This window comes from Lepus europaeus, chromosome 13, assembly GCF_033115175.1.
Source record: "Lepus europaeus isolate LE1 chromosome 13, mLepTim1.pri, whole genome shotgun sequence".
Taxonomy (NCBI): Eukaryota; Metazoa; Chordata; class Mammalia; order Lagomorpha; family Leporidae; genus Lepus; species Lepus europaeus.
In genome coordinates this window covers 59,173,773-59,189,971 of record NC_084839.1, presented here as the reverse complement: position 1 = coordinate 59,189,971, position 16,199 = coordinate 59,173,773, and the positions used below count along the sequence as shown (strand labels likewise).

At 41.2% G+C, this 16,199-nt stretch overlaps 1 protein-coding gene and 1 pseudogene across 2 annotated transcripts in view; one reads left to right on the top strand and one right to left on the bottom strand.

Annotated features, from left to right (window-relative positions):
- WDPCP (WD repeat containing planar cell polarity effector) overlaps window positions 1-16,199 on the top strand; it is a 654,855-nt gene that overhangs the window by 428,213 nt on the left and 210,443 nt on the right. The gene's annotated exons all lie outside the window — the stretch shown is intronic.
- Window positions 10,851-12,287, bottom strand: LOC133772962 (periphilin-1-like; annotated as a pseudogene).

Genomic DNA, 16,199 nt, shown 5'->3' with positions numbered 1-16,199 from the left:
AAAGTCCATAGGAACCTATAGGAGGACAGCTAAACACAGAACCAACAACGCTTTAGTTTTATGAGCAGCAAATCATATATAACTATGGATGACAAAAGACTTTAAGTCGCCATGTTTAAAATTATAAACTCATCAACCAACAAGAGGCACTTGCTTACTTCACAGTATTTTTGAAAGCACCTGTAGGATTTTACAAGTATTTAACCCTTTAGGCCTCTGGGGCTTTCTCATTAAGATAACTATCATGTCTAGTAACACAAGATCATTAGACTTTTTAATTCTCAAACATTTGTATTAATAGCATTTTCCATTATAGAAAGTTAAAGTCTGGTACCACATCACATCTTGACAGTCCTTCTAATATAATCCAAATAGACTGATTAGTTGGTGTCTCTATAAGATGAGAGACATAGGTCCTTCAATTTTTTCAGTTGGGCCCAAACTGGAAAAACCAAAGTCCAGGATTTACTGGACATTTTAGAGACCAGATTGTTTGAAACTTTGATTTTTTGAATGCCTGTCAAGAATGCCAAGAAGGCTCAAAATCCAAAATATCTGGTTGAAATAAGATTTCTTAAAATCATGACATAACATAGACCAAATTTGATCATTGTTACAAGGTGATTATTCAAATCTTTGAAAATAAGCACATATTTAAATAACCCATAGCTCTTAATAAAAATTCAGCTGTTTTTGGACAATTAGAATTTAACAGACATCAAGAGAACATAATAGATTAACACATTGCTTTAACAGAGCATCAGAGTTTAATTCTATGTCAAAGAGAAGTTGAGCTTCCTGTGATCTTTTGCTGTGAGGTTTCCTTCCTTTACCTTCTTTCATATTGGTGACCATGTTTCTGTGTTTCTGTGTGTAACACATCTTTAAGCATCTTTTGCAGGGCAGGATGAGTGGCAACAAATTCTTTCAGTTTCTGTTTGCTATGAAAAGTCTTAATTTCACCTTCATTCACAAATGAGAGCTTTGCAGGATATAGTATTCTGGGCTGGCAGTTTTTCTCTCTTAGTACCTGGGCTATGTCTCGCCATTCCCTTCTAGCTTGTAGGGTTTCTGATGAGAAGTCTGCTGTGAGTCTAATTGGAGATCCTCTAAGAGTAATCTGACGTTTCTCTCTTGCACCTTTTAGGATCTTTTCTTTATGTTTCACTGTGGTGAGTTTGATTACAACATGTCGTGGTGAGGATCTCTTTTGGTCATGTTTATTAGGGGTTCTATAAGCTTCCTGTACTAAGATACCTCTGTCCTTCTCCAAACCTGGGAAATTTTCTGCTAGTATCTCACTGAAAATGCCTTCTAACCCTTTCTCCCTCTCCATGCCTTCAGGAACTCCTAGAACCCGAATGTTGGGTTTTTTAATAGTATCCTGTAGATTCCCGATAATATTTTTTGATTTCTAATTTCTTCTTCTTTTCTTTGGTTTGCCTGTTTCCTTTCCTGTTCTCTGTCTTCTAAGTCTGATATTCTCTCTTCTGCTTCACCCATTCTGTTTTTAAGGCTCTCTAATGTGTTTGTCATTTGATCTATTGAATTCTTCATTTCATTATGATTTCTCATCACTATCCCAGTTTCTTGTTCCACTAGTTGTTTCATTTCATTTTGATTCCTCCTTAATATTTCATTTTCATGAGAGAGATTTTCTATCTTGTCCATTAAGGATTTCTGTATTTCAAGAATTTGTTTTTGAGAACTTCTTAATTCTCTTATCAATTTTTTGAGATCTGCTTCTTGCATTTCTTCGATCTCATCATCTTCATAATCTTGAATTGGGGTGTCTTTTTCATTTGGGGGCGTCATAGTGTCTTCCTTGTTCTTGTTAGCTTGGTTTTTGCGTTTGTTGTTTGGCATGTTGGAGATATTTGGTTTCTTCACTGTGGTGTTTTTTCTTGTTACACTATGGCTCTATATTAAGTGGACTGTCTGCTTTCAGTGGAGCCTTAGAGGCTTGAGATGAGTGTGGACTGAGAGCTGTGTTTGGTTCCTCAGGGTTGAGGGTGTGTCAAAGATGACACTCCCAGGTTAGGTGTGGTAAATCTCTCTTTCTTTTTTTTTGATTCAAAAGGGAAGGAATTCCGCACAGCTGAACGTAATTGGAGGTAGTTAGCAGGCAAATGATATACCCACAGGAGCCAGAGATTGGAAGCTCTTTCCCAAGGACCACACAGGGAATCTCTGCTGCCCTCAGTGTGGGCTCCAATTCTCCTGCAGTCTCCCACTGGGTTGCCAAGTTAGATCCTAATCTCCTGTTATTTCACCCCTCCCCCCAGAATCCAGTGTTTCTTCTAGGCTCAGGGCCGGTGCAGACCTGAGGTCGCCCTGCTTATGACGTATGTCCAAAATGGCGCCTGCTCTGTCTTGCTCGCCTTTGAGAGGTGAGTGGAGAGAGAGAAACTTGTGTCTGTATCGGTCACTTTTTTTTTTTTCCTCTCTCTCTTCTAGTTAGCCTGGTGAATTTTTCCCCAAGGAGTTTCAAGCCTCGTTCCCTCTAGCCTCCTCTTTCCGCTTGCCTGCTGGTGTCTCTGGCTATTGAGGTTCAGCTCACCTCGCGTTCCAGCGCTGGTGTGTTGAGTCTGCTGCTGGTGTCCCGAACTTGGGCTCCCACGCTCTCCAGGCAGGTCCACTGTGAATCACTAGTTCCGGAAGAGTTTCCTCTGCTGTTTCATCCCCTACTCTTCCTTGACCCTGCAGTATCTCCACTTTTATTAACGTGTCTCTCCCCCGGACTAATAGTGTGCTCCCTGCCTATTCCGCCATCTTGCCGCTCGTATTTTATTTATTTTTTTTTAAGATTTATTTATTTATTTGAAAGGCATTGCTATGGAGAGAGGAAGAAACAGAGAGAGAGACAGAGTGAGATCTTCCATATGCTGGTTTATTCCCTGAATGATCACAGTAGCTGAAGCTGGGCAAGTCCAAAGCGAGGAGCCCAGGAGTTTCATGCAGGTCTCCCTCTTGGGTGCAGGGGCCCAAGCACTTGGGCCATCCTCCACTGCTTTCCAGGCACATTAGCCGGGAGCTGAATCATAATTAGAGCAGTGGGACTCGAACTGGTGTCTGTACAGGATGTCAGTGTCCTAGGCAGCAGCTTTACCCTATGTCAGCACTGAGAGTTTATTTTTAATTTAACTATTTTGCTATGCTTTGAATGTCCTCTGCAAAATTCATGTTGAAATTTACTTGTCAGTAATAAGATGTGATTAGGGTATGAGGACTCCAGTTAGTAATGGATTAAAACCACTATTGAGAGTTAGTTATCCTCATAGTGTGTTTAAGTTTGGTCCTCAGTCTTCCTCTCTGTCAGGCATGTTTTTGCTTGTCCTTCTGCTGTATTTTATAAAACAAGAAGACCCTCACTAGATGTGGCTCTTCCCAGCCTCCAGAACTGTGAGCCAAACAAACTCCAATTGTTTGTAATTTACCCAGGCTGTGGTGGTGTTCTGTTATAGCATCAGTAAGCAGAACAAGACACTCCTGTTTCTGGCTCCATCCCAGGCCACTCCTGGTTCCATATCCACATTTTTTCCTGGCTTGCAGATACCTGTTCTTGGATAGACACAAGTGCCTCAAACTCATGATTAGATATAAAGTCACCATTTTCTCCACAAACCTGCTGTTCTTCTTGTATTCTCTGTTAGATGGCAAAATTATTCAGATGGAAGTCATACTAGAATCCTCCCTTCAATCCTAATTCCACATATAATCAGTGACCAAATCTCATCAGTTCTGTCTTTTAAATACTGTCAAAATATCTCATTCAGTTCAGCCTCACTGTCATTACTTTAATCTAGACCTTTCCTGTTTTATCACAATCAAGCAGAGACCCTCTATTTGTACTCTTCTGCTTCCTAATCTTTCTATTCCATAATCCAGCTAATCCCCTGAACTGCTACTAGAATGGTCATTCTAACAGTGCAGATTTGGTCATGGGTTCTCCATCTTGAAATGCTTTAGTGGTTGTTAAGCCTGTTTTTGTTTCTCAGTTGTGCCACACTAGAGAAGCTTCCCAACCATGGCATGTGTTCTCACCATCACTCCTTCCATGGTGGTATTAATAGTATTCCATCTGCCCCGCGTGTCTCCCCAGTATCTTCAGCTTGCAAAGTTGGGAAAAAGTTAAAATGTTGAACTGATAATGTTAAACAAGAATTAAAGCTAGCATCCCCTCTCCATAGAATTTTGAGAATCACAGATGATGTGTATGACTCTCCCTTTTTTTTTAAAGATTTATTTTATTTTATTTGAAAGGCAGAGTTACACAGCGAGAGGAGAGACACAGAGAGATCTTCCATCACTCCCCAAATAGCTACAATGGCTGGAACTGGGCTGATCCTAAGCCAGAAGCCACGAGTTTCTTCCTGATCTCTTATGTGGGTGTTGGGGCCCAAGCATTTTGGCCTTCTTCAGTATTTTCCCAGGTGCGTTAGCACAGAGCTGGATCAGAAGCGGAGCAACTAGGACTTGAACCAGCTCCCATATGGGTAGCTGGCATCTTCTTTGCTTTGCCATAGTGCTGGCTTCAAGTGTCACTCTTTCAAAGAAACTTTTCAAGAAATATAGATTTGGGAATAGCACTGTGGCACGGCGGGTTAAAGCCCCAGCCTGTAGAGCCAGCATCCCATATGGGTGCCAGTTTGAGACCCGTCTGCTTTACTTCTGATCCAGCTCCCTGCTGAGGCACCTGGGAAAGCAGCAGAGGATGTCTCAAGTCCTTGGATCCCTGCACCCACATGGGAGACCTGGAAGAAGCTCCTGGATCCTGGCTTCAGATCAGCTCAGCTCCAGCTGTGTGCTCATTTGGGGAGTGAACCAGTGGATGGAAGACCTGTCTCTGCCTCTTTCAAATAAATAAAATAAATCTTAAAAAAGTACAAGTTTTTCTTTTAGAATTTTGAAGGTTTATTTCCTCCCCAAAAGAGTTATTTGTAATAAGTTATATCAATATTACGCTTTAACCAAGTGATAATTAGTATTACTGGAAAGAAGTGGCAGATTATTTATTAAGTGCCTAGTCATCTTAAAATTGAATCTCATATCATTTGAAATGAACTTTTGTATCAGAAAGCATCCTACATTCTCCCAACTAGAATGGTGATGAATTTTTAAACCAAGCTTAAATGATATATAATTTACATAAATAATATACACCCATTTAAAATGTATACTTCAACGAGTTTTTAACAGCAAACAAACCTACATGATTACCACCATAATCAAGATCTGGAACATTTCTGTCATTCCAAAAATGTCTTCCAAAGGCCTTTCTAGTTAATCCTCACTTCTCTCAAAGATTACAAACAGTGATATCCTTTCTGTCATTATAGATTATTTTTTCTAGAATTTTATAGAAATTGAATTATATAGATTTTTTTGAATCTTGGTACTTGTAATTAGCATTAATTTTGAGAGTCTTTCATATTAGTGTGTATATGCAAAATTTTCCTTTATGTTACTGAGTAGTATTCAATTCTACAGATATTCCACAATTTTTTTATTCTATCCCGTGTTGGTGGACATTTGAGTTGTTTCCAGGGTTAAGCTGATATGGCTGAAAATTCTGTATAATTTAATGTATTTAGTTTTTGTATGAAAACTTTTTTTTTTTGACAGGCAGAGTTAGACAGTGAGAGAGAGAGACAGAGAGAAAGGTCTTTCTTCCATTGGTTCACCCCCCAATGGCCACTATGGCTGGCGCGCTGTGCCGATCCGAAGCCAGGAGCCAGGTGCTTCTCCTGGTCTCCCAAGGGGTGCAGGGCCCAAGCACTTGGGCCATCCTCCACTGCACTCGCTGGCCACAGCAGAGAGCTGGCCTGGAAGAGGAGCAACCGGGACAGAATCCTGCGCCCCAACCGGGACTAGAACCCAGGGTGCTAGCACCGCAGGTGGAGGATTAGCCTATTGAGCCGCGGCGCCAGCCAATGAAAACTTATTTTCATTTCTCTTGGGAATAACTTCAGAGAGGACAATGACTGGACCATATGCTAATTGTATGTTTAACTTCAGAAGAAAATGACTATTTTGTAAAGTAATTATACCATTGAGTGTCAGCAATTTATGGAAATTTAAGTTGCTCCACATCCCAACACTTTATATTATTGGTCTTTTTAATTTAGCAATTCTAGTGGGTGTGTAGTGGAGTCAGTTTTCATTTTCTTGATGTCTGTTCAAGTTGAGTGTCTCTTCATGTGCTTAATTGCCATATATTTTCTTTGCTAAAGTATATCTTCAAATCTATTGCCTATGTGCTCACTTCGGCAGCACATATACAAATCTATTGCCTAGACTTACTCAGATTATTTATTCCCTTACTATTGAGTTGTAAGAGTTTTTTTGTTGTTGTTGTTGTTCACTATATATTCTGAATACAACGCCTTTGCAAGATGCTTGGGTGGTGAATATTTTCTTCAAGCCCATAGTTTACCTTTTCATTTTCTTAATGGTATGTTTTATGTAGAAGTTTTTCATTTTAATGGAATCCAATTCCTTAATCTATTTATTGTACTTTTCGTGTAGTATCTTTGAAAACTAATTCAGGGTCATTAGGATTTTCTTCTAGAAGTTTTAAAGTTTTAGCTGCCACATTTCAGTTAATGGTGTATTTCAAGTTATTTTGCATATGATATAAGATGTGGATTGAAATTAATTCTTTAAATATCAATTGTTCTATCACCAGTTGTTGGAAAGAATATCCTTTTCGCCTGTTGAAATGCCTTGACCATATTGTATATGTTTATTAATAGACTTCATTCTTTTCCGCTAAGCAATATACTTGTACTTATCACTTCTCGGCTTTTTGGCTAAGATCAAGTGCCATATACCTGTACTTAAGCAAGTACCATAACTTTCTTAATTACTGTGAGTCTTGAAATCAGTCCCATTAGTCTCTCAACTTTGTTTTTTTTTTTTTATGTTGTCCTGGCTTCTCTAAATTCTTTGCATTTCTATACAGATTTTAAACTGATTAGTTTCTACAAAAACACCTGATCTGATTTTGATTGTGATTATATATATTTTTAAAGATTTATTTATTGATTTGAAAGGCAGAGTTACAGAGGGAGAGAAAGAGAGAGAGAGGGGTCTTCCATCCACTGGTTCACTCCCTAAATGGCCACAATAGCCAGAGCTGGGCCAATCCAAAGCCAGAAGCCAGGAGCTTCTTCTGGGTCTTCCAGGTGGGTGCAGAGGCCCAAGAACTTGAGCCATTTTCTGCTGCTTTCCCAGGCCATACAGAGAGCTGGATTGGAAGTAGAGCAGCCAAGACTTGAACCAATGCCTGTATGGGATGCTGGCACTGCAGGCGGTGGCTTTACCTGCTAAGCTACAGTGCCAGCCCTGATTGTGATTATATTGAGTATGTCAATCATTTTGGGACGGAATAAAAAATTAGCAAGATTGAGCCTCCTGATTCATGAACAGTAGTAACTCTCTTGTGTAGGTCTTCATTACTTTCTTTCTGAAGTGTTTTATAGTTTAAGTGTAAAGATCTTGTAAGTATTTTATTAACTTTATTCCTGAGTATTTCACGCTTTTAGATGTTATTGAAAAAGTGCTTTTATTATATTACCTAGTTATTCATTGGTATTATGTAGAAATAAATTTTCAAAACATAGAACCTTTGTTCTGCTATTGTATTAAACTCATTGAGATCTTTTTTTTTTGTAAATTCTTTAGTATTTACTATATAGATGATAATAAAAAAAATGGATTTAAAACTTCTACATCTGGGGCCAACGCTGTGGCTCAGTGGGTTATCACCCTGGCCTGAAGCGCCTGCATCCCATATGGGTGCCGGTTCTAGTCCTGGCTGCTCCTCTTCAGATCCAGCTCTCTGCTATGGCCTGGGAAAGCAATAGACGATGGCCCAAGTCCTTGGGCCCCTGCACGCGCATGGGAGACCCAGAAGAAGCTCCTGGCTTTGGATTGGCGCAGCTCCGGCCATTGCGGCCATCTGGGGAGTGAACCATCGGATGGATGGAAGACCTCTCTCTCTGCCTCTCCTCTCTCTGTGTAACTCTGACTTGCAAATAAATAAATAAATCTTTGAAAAAAAAAAAAAACTTCTACACCTTCTTATATAAACTGTATGCTTTTTATTTCATTTTCTTCTCTAGGTATACTAGCCAGGGCATCCGGTAAAATATGTTTTAAATAGAAGTAATAACTGAAGACATTCTTGCTTTGTTTCCAATCTTAGATGAAAGCATTCAGTTCTTCAATATAAATATAATATTATTAAGGTTGAAGAAGTTCCCTTCCATTTCTGGCCCACTGAGATAAATTACCTTTAGTGGATATTGAGTGTTTTTTTCAGGTGCTTTTTCTGCATTTATTAAAATTATTTTATGTTTTTTTCTTTTTACTTCATCATATGGTGGATTGTATTGATTGGTTTTCATATGTTTAAATGAAATCTTGTGTTTGTAGATCTTGTTGTTTAGTCTAGGTAAAGGTTCCTCAGTTTTGTTTGTCTTCCAGAAAAAAAGCACAACTCTTCATTGATCTTCTGTGTTGTTTTTTTTTTTTTGGGGGGGGTGGTTCTCTTTTTTTTAAAGGTTTATTTATTTGAAAGGAGTTAGAAGTGGAGAGAGAGAGAAAGATAATGCATCTTCTGGTTCACTCCCGAAATGGCTGCAACTTCTAGGGCTTGGCTAGGCCAAACCCAGGAGTTAGAAACTTTTCTGAGTCTCCCATATGGGTGGCAGGGGCCCAAACACTTGGGCCATCCCCTGCTGCTTTCCAAAGGGCTTTAGAAGGGAGCTGGATCAAAAGCAGAGCAGCTGACTCTGGAACAAGTGCTCATATAGGATGTTGGTGTTACAGGCGGTAGCTTAAGCCCATGGGACACAATGGCAGTCTCTGTTTCCAGAAATTTTAAAATTTTCTTTTTAACTTCTTCACTGACCCACTGTTTGTTCATTAGCATATTGTTTAGCCTCTATTTGCATAATTTCTTAAATTTCTTTTGTTTTTAATTTCTAGCTTTATTCTATTGTGGTCATAAAAGGTACATGATACATTTTTGATTTTTCTGAATTTGTTGAGACTTGGTTTGGGGCTTAATAAGTGGTCTGTCCTGGAGAATGTTCCATATCCTAATCGAAACAATGTGTATTTTGCAGCTGTTGGATGGAATGTTCAGTAAATTTCTGTTAAGTCTCTTTGATCTATAGTATAGTTTAATTCTGTTTCTCTGTTGAGTTTTGACTACATGATCTGTCCCCTGATAAAAGTGAAGTGTTGAAGTCCTCCATTATTCTGTCCCCCTTTAAATTTTATTTATTTATTTGTTTGTTTTCAATGTTATCTGAAAGGCAGAGAGACAGAGACAAAGACAAACAGAAAGTGATCTTCTATCTGCTGGTTCACTCCTCAGGTGCCTGCAACAGCTGGGGCTAGGCCAGGCTGAAGCTGGGAGCCAGGTTTTCAGTTCAGGTCTACCACATGAGTAACAGGTATCCAACTGCTTGAGCATCACCTGCTGCCTCCCAGGATGCACATTAGAAAGAAGCTGGAATCAGAAGTGTAACTGGATTTGAACCTGGTCATTCTGATATGGGATGTGAGTGTCCCAAGCAGCGTCTTAACCATTGTACTAAATGTATAGTTCTCATTTCTTTAGCTTGAATATTTTTTAATAAAACTAGGTGCTTTGGCATTAAGTGCACAAGCAAGATATTTACATTGTTGAATTGATCTTTTTTTAATTTTTAAAATTTATTTATTTCTTTATTTGACAGGTAGAGTTATAGACAGTGAGAGAGAGAGACAGAGAGAAAGGTCTTCCTTCCATTGGTTCACTCCCCAAATGGCCGCAACAGCCAGTGCTGTGCCAATCTGAAGCCAGGAGCCAGGTGCCTCTTCTTGGTCTCCCACGCGGGTGCAGGAGCCCAAGCACCTGGGCCACCCTCCAACTGCCCTCCTGGGCCACAGCAGACAGCTGATTGGAGGAGGAGCAGTCGGGACTAGAATCCAGCACCCATATGGGATGGCAGCACTGTAGGCAGAGGATTGACCAAGTAAGCCACGGCGCAGGCCCCAAATTGATCTTTTGGTCATTATATATATGCAAAATTATGTCTTCAAGTCTGTTTTGGCCAGTGTAACTAGTCCTACTTACTTTTCTTTTATGTTTGCATGGACTGTCTTTTTTCAAATATCCTGTTTCTTTCACCTCACACTGCCTTCCATGAATCTTGTATGTTTAAGAATCGAAACAGTTTGAGAGTCGTCAGGCATTCAGTATTATTTTCATGATGAGACACTGAGTCCATTCAGTGGGAAAAAGGGATTTTATTCTGAGGCGTCTTGCCAAGATTTTAAGTGCTCTGTTTTATCACTGAGTGAGAATTGTTCTCTAAGACATCCAAGTGTTCCATTTATTAGGCAGTACACTTCAACATATTAAGTCACATAGCCCAAGGAAAACAAGTAAGATGCCAAGAAAACTGCAACTCAGAGTTCTAACATTCTCCCATGGCATCTACAGCTGAACTGGAAAATCTATGACCTGTGCCTCACACTTGTGACCAAACAGAAAACCACGCATGAGAAGGACACCACAGCATGAGGACAGAACATGGCTTCCCAGGACTGTGCTCTCAAAGCTTGAAAAACTAAGTGTCCGAGCATTACTTTGTTGGGGAAGATTATGGATGAGTGGCTCTGCAGGTGGAGACTGTTCAGTTGAGATGTTTAATTTTAGAACTTTATTTGATATGGAAATGTGTTCAACTATCATAAAGTATGTCTCTCTACTGCAAAAATGCCATATATTAAGGATTTATACAATCCAGGGATGGGAGGATCAAGAAACACTTTTCTGAGCACAGAGTTTTCTAAAAGACTCTGAACTCTTTAGCAGAAGTGTCATACTCTGTGATGAAATGCTTAAGCTCCTCAACGCTTTGCTTGCCTGTTTACCGTTAATTCTGCCATTGTGCAAACCGTATGGACTTTTTTAAAGAAGGATCTTTCTCTGCATTTTGAGAACCATCCTGAAGGTTTCACAATCTTGCTGGTAAATCTGCTCAGTCTCTTTTGTTTTGGTTGCTGTTGCTTTAGAGTGAGTGGTTAACTGTCTTCAAATAGTTCTGTCCCCCTAGTTGTATTGAATCCCCCTAGTTGTATTGAATTCAGGTTCCTCTGGCTGCTCAGTGAATAATGGTGCCATGGATCCTGCCTCATACTCAGAAATTTCTGGCAAGTTGCTTTCTTCTGCCTTCTCCATCTTCTCAGCAGCTTACTTGCTCATAGTCCTAACAATTTCCTTCTCAGCCTGCTGGGTTTGTCCAGCATCTTTGATGACGGAACTGCTGAAGAACTTGAAGGTGCAGTATCTTGATGTTTTCAAAGACTGGACATGTGTCTTTATTTCTGTGCCAAGACTGATGGAAAGAGTATGTTTTTCTTCTTTCCAGAGAGTAGCTGGAAAGTGGATCTGCAATGGGGAGAATCCTGCTGCCTATACAGGTGATTCTCTGAGGAAATGGAGTACCTCTCTCTCTCTCCCTTCCTCCCTCTCTCTCGTTTTAAAGATGTATTTATTTACTTGAGAGGCGGGGTTATAGACAGAGGAAGAGAGAGTTCTTCTATCTGTTGGTTCACTCCCCAGTGTTGAACCCTGCAATGGCTGGAGCTAGGCCACTCCAAAGCCAGGAGCCAGGAGCCCAAGCACTTGGGCCATCTTCTACTGCTTTCCTAGGCCATCAGCAGGGTGCTGGATCAGAAATAGAGCAGCTGGGACTTGAACCAGCACTGACAAAGGATGCTGGTGCTACAGACAGATACTGAATCTACTATTGCCACAGTGCTGGCCCAAAGTGCCTCTCTTTTATATTAGACCAATCTCTGATGTAATGGGAAGAGGAGAAACCTTTTTTTCTAAAGCCATCTCATGTTCCTTGTGAAGTAGGGAGCTTTCTGTCACAGGGCCTCTGGAGGAAGAGGGAGTAAGGGCTCTGTTGTTTGCCTCTCCCTGTATTCAGACAGCTGGGTTGCAGAGTGATCATCACTTGCCCACTAGTAGCCAGAGTCAGCTCTTCTGTGAGGAGACCACTTCTTCCATGATGAGAAAAACTGTGGTATTCATCATATTCTTGGTAATCAATATGACTGTAATATCTATTGTCACTTCCTTCACCAAGTCTGTCTAGAAGTGATGATTTCTTTAGTACAATATTAACTATTCTGTGGTAGCCATCACCAGGGTGACTGTGAGGAGATGCTTGTTCTCTTAGAAATCTTTCATAGTCATTGCATCCTTTAGACCACATCTCTTGTAACCCAGTGGCCAGCCCTAGTACTTTTGTGTCTGAACTCTACTGTGTCTCTCCATCTTCCACCTCAAAGCACAGAACTGTGACAAGGTGGCAGCCAGAATTTCCAGGGTCTGCAGGAAAGGGCCCACCCCACGTCAGCATCCCACATGCCCGTATTTCTAATTCCCCAGTTTGTATCTTTTCATTAGGAAAATTTAGTCCAGTTACATTCAGTTTTTTTAATTTTATTATTGATAAGTAAACACTTCTGTCATTTTATTTTCTTCTGTTGGTCTTCAATATCCTTTGTTTTTTTCTTACTCCCTTGTTCATCTTTGTGGTTTACTATACTGGTAAGGTTTGATTTTTTTCTATTTCCTTTTTGTATTTCTTCTCCTCTAGTGGATTTTATACTTTCACATGTTTTCATGATGATAGTTTCATTTACTTTTGAATGTTTGGTTCTCTTAGGCATCTTTTCTAAGGCTGGTCTATTGTTTAAATGTGACTTGGTGCTATTCTGTTGCAGTTTCTAGAATTCTCTTTGTCTTATATTTCTGATGGTTTGACTTTAATGTAAGAATATTTCTCGGAGCCGGCGCCATGGCTCACTTAGTTAGTCTTCTGCCTGCGGCGTCGGCATCCCGTATGGGTGCCGGGTTCTAGTCCCGGTTGCTCCTCTTCCAGTCCAGCTGTCTGCTGTGGCCCAGGAGGGCAGTGGAGGATGGCCCAAGTGCTTGGGCCCCTGCACCACATGGGAAACCAGGAGGAGGCTCCTGGCTCCTGGCTTCAGATCAGTGCAGTGCGCCACACATGGCCGCCATTTGGGGAGTGAACCAATGGAAGGAAGACCTTTCTCTCTGTCTCTCTCACTATCTAACTCTTTCAAAAACAAAAAAAGAATATTTCTGGCCATGTCCAGTTTGGTCATGGATCTCCTATACCTAGAAGTCTGTATCCATTCCTAACATTAAGGAAGTTTTCAGCTACTACTACTTTTTTTTTTTTTAAGATTTATTTATTTATTTTCAAGTCAGAGTTACACAGAGAGAGGAGAAGGGAGGGAGGGAGAGAGGGAGAGAGAGAGAGAGAGAGAGAGAGGTCTTCCATCTGCTGGTTCACTCCCCCAATTGGCTGCAACGGCAGAAACTGCGCTGATTTGAAGCCAGGAGCCTCTTTTGGGTCTCCCACACGGGTGCAGGGGCCCAAGGACTTGGACCATCTTCCACTGCTTTCCCAGGCCACAGCAAAGAGCTGGATTGGAAGTGGAGCAGCCGGGTCTCTAACCGGTGCCCACATGGGACACCGGCGCTTCAGGCTGGGGCATTAACCTGCGCCACAGCACTGGCCCCTCAGTTACTATTTCATTCAATAGCTTTTCTATGGTTTTTCCCCTTTCTTTGTCTTCTAGGACCCCCAAAATTCAAATACGTATGCCTTTAATGGTGTTCCATATGTATGGGGGCTGTCTTTATTCTTTTTTTTTTTGTCTGGGATATTTCAAAAGATCATCTTTTCATATATTCTTTATTCTGCTTGATCTACTCTGTTGTTGACGCTTTGAACAGTATTTTTTATTTGATTTTAAGTTCTTTAAAATTTTAAGTTCTAATCTCCAAAATTTTTTATTCTTTTTCATGATCTTTAATTCTTGAGTAAATTTCTCATTCATTTATGAATTCAATTGTCTTTCTGTAATCTCTTGGGTCTTTTTGAGTCTCCTTAGACTCATTTTTTTTTTTTTTTGACAGGCAGAGTGGACAGTGAGAGAGAGAGAGAGACAGAGAGAAAGGTCTTCCTTTGCCGTTGGTTCACCCTCTAATGGCCGCCGCGGTAGCGCGCTGCGGCCAGCGCACCGCGCTGATCCGATGGCAGGAGCCAGGTGCTTATCCTGGTCTCCCATGGGGTGCAGAGCCCAAACACTTGGGCCATCCTCCACTGCACTCCCTGGCCACAGCAGAGAGCTGGCCTGGAAGAGGGGCAACCGGGACAGGATCGGTGCCCCGACCGGGACTAGAACCCGGTGTGCCGGCGCCGCAAGGCGGAGGATTAGCCTGTTGAGCCACGGCGCCGGCTAGACTCATTTTTTTGAATTCTTTCATGAGTATTCTTTTTTGGGGCTCTGTTCCTAGTTATTGTATTCCTTTGGAGGTATCCTATTACCTTGCTTTTCATACCTTTTGTATCTTGACGTTGGAATTTGGATTTCTGGTGAGTAAATTGTTTCTGCCACATTTATAAGGTAGTTTTTGTAGTCAGTAGGTTTCTTCTGAAGATAAGTCTGAGAGTGTTGAATTGTTAGGGTATGTTTATTTGGTTCTACTTTAGAGCCATTGTATTATCTCTCTATGGTTTGTTCAGCTATATTCGATGACTTGGGCATGATGCATATGGAAGCAGGGTTGGAGAACCTTACAGAAGTGGCCTGGGTGAATGTGTGCACAAAGCAGTGAAGCTGGGGCCATCTACTGTGTGACAGTTCTAGCAATGACAGTAGTTCTGCCAAGAACATGGTGTATAGTGGCCATTTCCTTAGCATTGTCAGCAGTGGTGGGGGATGTGGCCTGCATACATTCAGGCCAACTAGAACCATGAGCCATGGGCAGGCCAATAGTGGCAACATTGAAGGTTGAGGTGTGTGGAATGTGGATCACACACCCTCAGGCTCAGTGGTGGAGTTGAGGGCAAAGTATTAATATGGTGTTGCCCTCCAGCATGACTGTCTGGGCTCTACTTGTACTATCCTGTTTAACCTTTCCCCTGCAATGGTGGGAGAGGAGGTGCCCTTGGCTAGGGAACTGGAGTCACAGTTGCCGGTGTGCCTTATTCTTTCTATGCTGCTATCTCAGATCTCTATGTCTTACTGGGCTTCTGTTTCTCCCTTGCTAGCTTCTAGGGTTCTTTCTTGGCCACTTACCTTGAAATGCAGTTATTTATTTATTTGTTGTTCTGGTTCTTCCTATAGAAGAGCAGGCATGCTCTTTGCATGCTTGTTTGGTTATCTCGCCAGTCTGGCATTTGTGATATCTCTTTTTTTCATGATGTTTTAAATCTTTTATTATATATTTCTGGATTTACCAATATGTTGTTACAGCTTTTTATATTCGTTTATAGGGATATTGATCTGTGTTTTTGTTTTTTCTTCTTTTTTAAAAGATTTATTTATTTGAAAGCAGAGTGACAGAGAAAGAGACAGCAGACAGACAGAAAGAGATCTTTTATCTGCTGGTTGATTCCCCAAACAGCCAGGCTGAGCAAGGTTAAAGCCAGCAGCCTATCTCCTATGTGGGTGGCTGAGACTCAACTATTGGGCCATTTGCTGTTGCTCTCCCAGGTGCATTAACAGGAAGCTAGACCAGAAGCAGAATAGCTGGAACTCAAACCAACGTTCCAATATGGGATGCCAGAATCATAATTGTTAGCTTAACTGATTGTGTCACTGTTCTGGTCCCCTGTTTTCTTATAATATCTTTGTCATTATTGCTGTCAGAATAATGCTAATCTTACAAAATAAGCTGAAAGGTACTCCCTTGCTCTTAAAGTTTGAATTGTGTATAGTTTATAGTATTCTTTTAATTTAACAGAATTTACCAGTGAGGTCATCTGGATATATGTATGTGTGTTTCAGGGTTTTTAAACACTGGGCTCAAATTTAAATGATGTAAAACTGTTCAGGGCTGGCGCCGTGGCTTAACAGACTAATCCTCCGCCTTGTGGCGCCAGCACACCGGGTTCTAGTCCCGGTTGGGGCGCCGGATTCTATCCCGGTTGCCCCTCTTCCAGGCCAGCTCTCTGCTATGGCCCGGGAAGGCAGTGGAGGATGGCCCAAGTGCTTGGGCCCTGCACCCGCATGGGACACCAGGAGAAGCACCTGGCTCCTGGCTTCAGATCAGCGCGATGCACCGGCCGCAGTGGCCATTGGAGGGT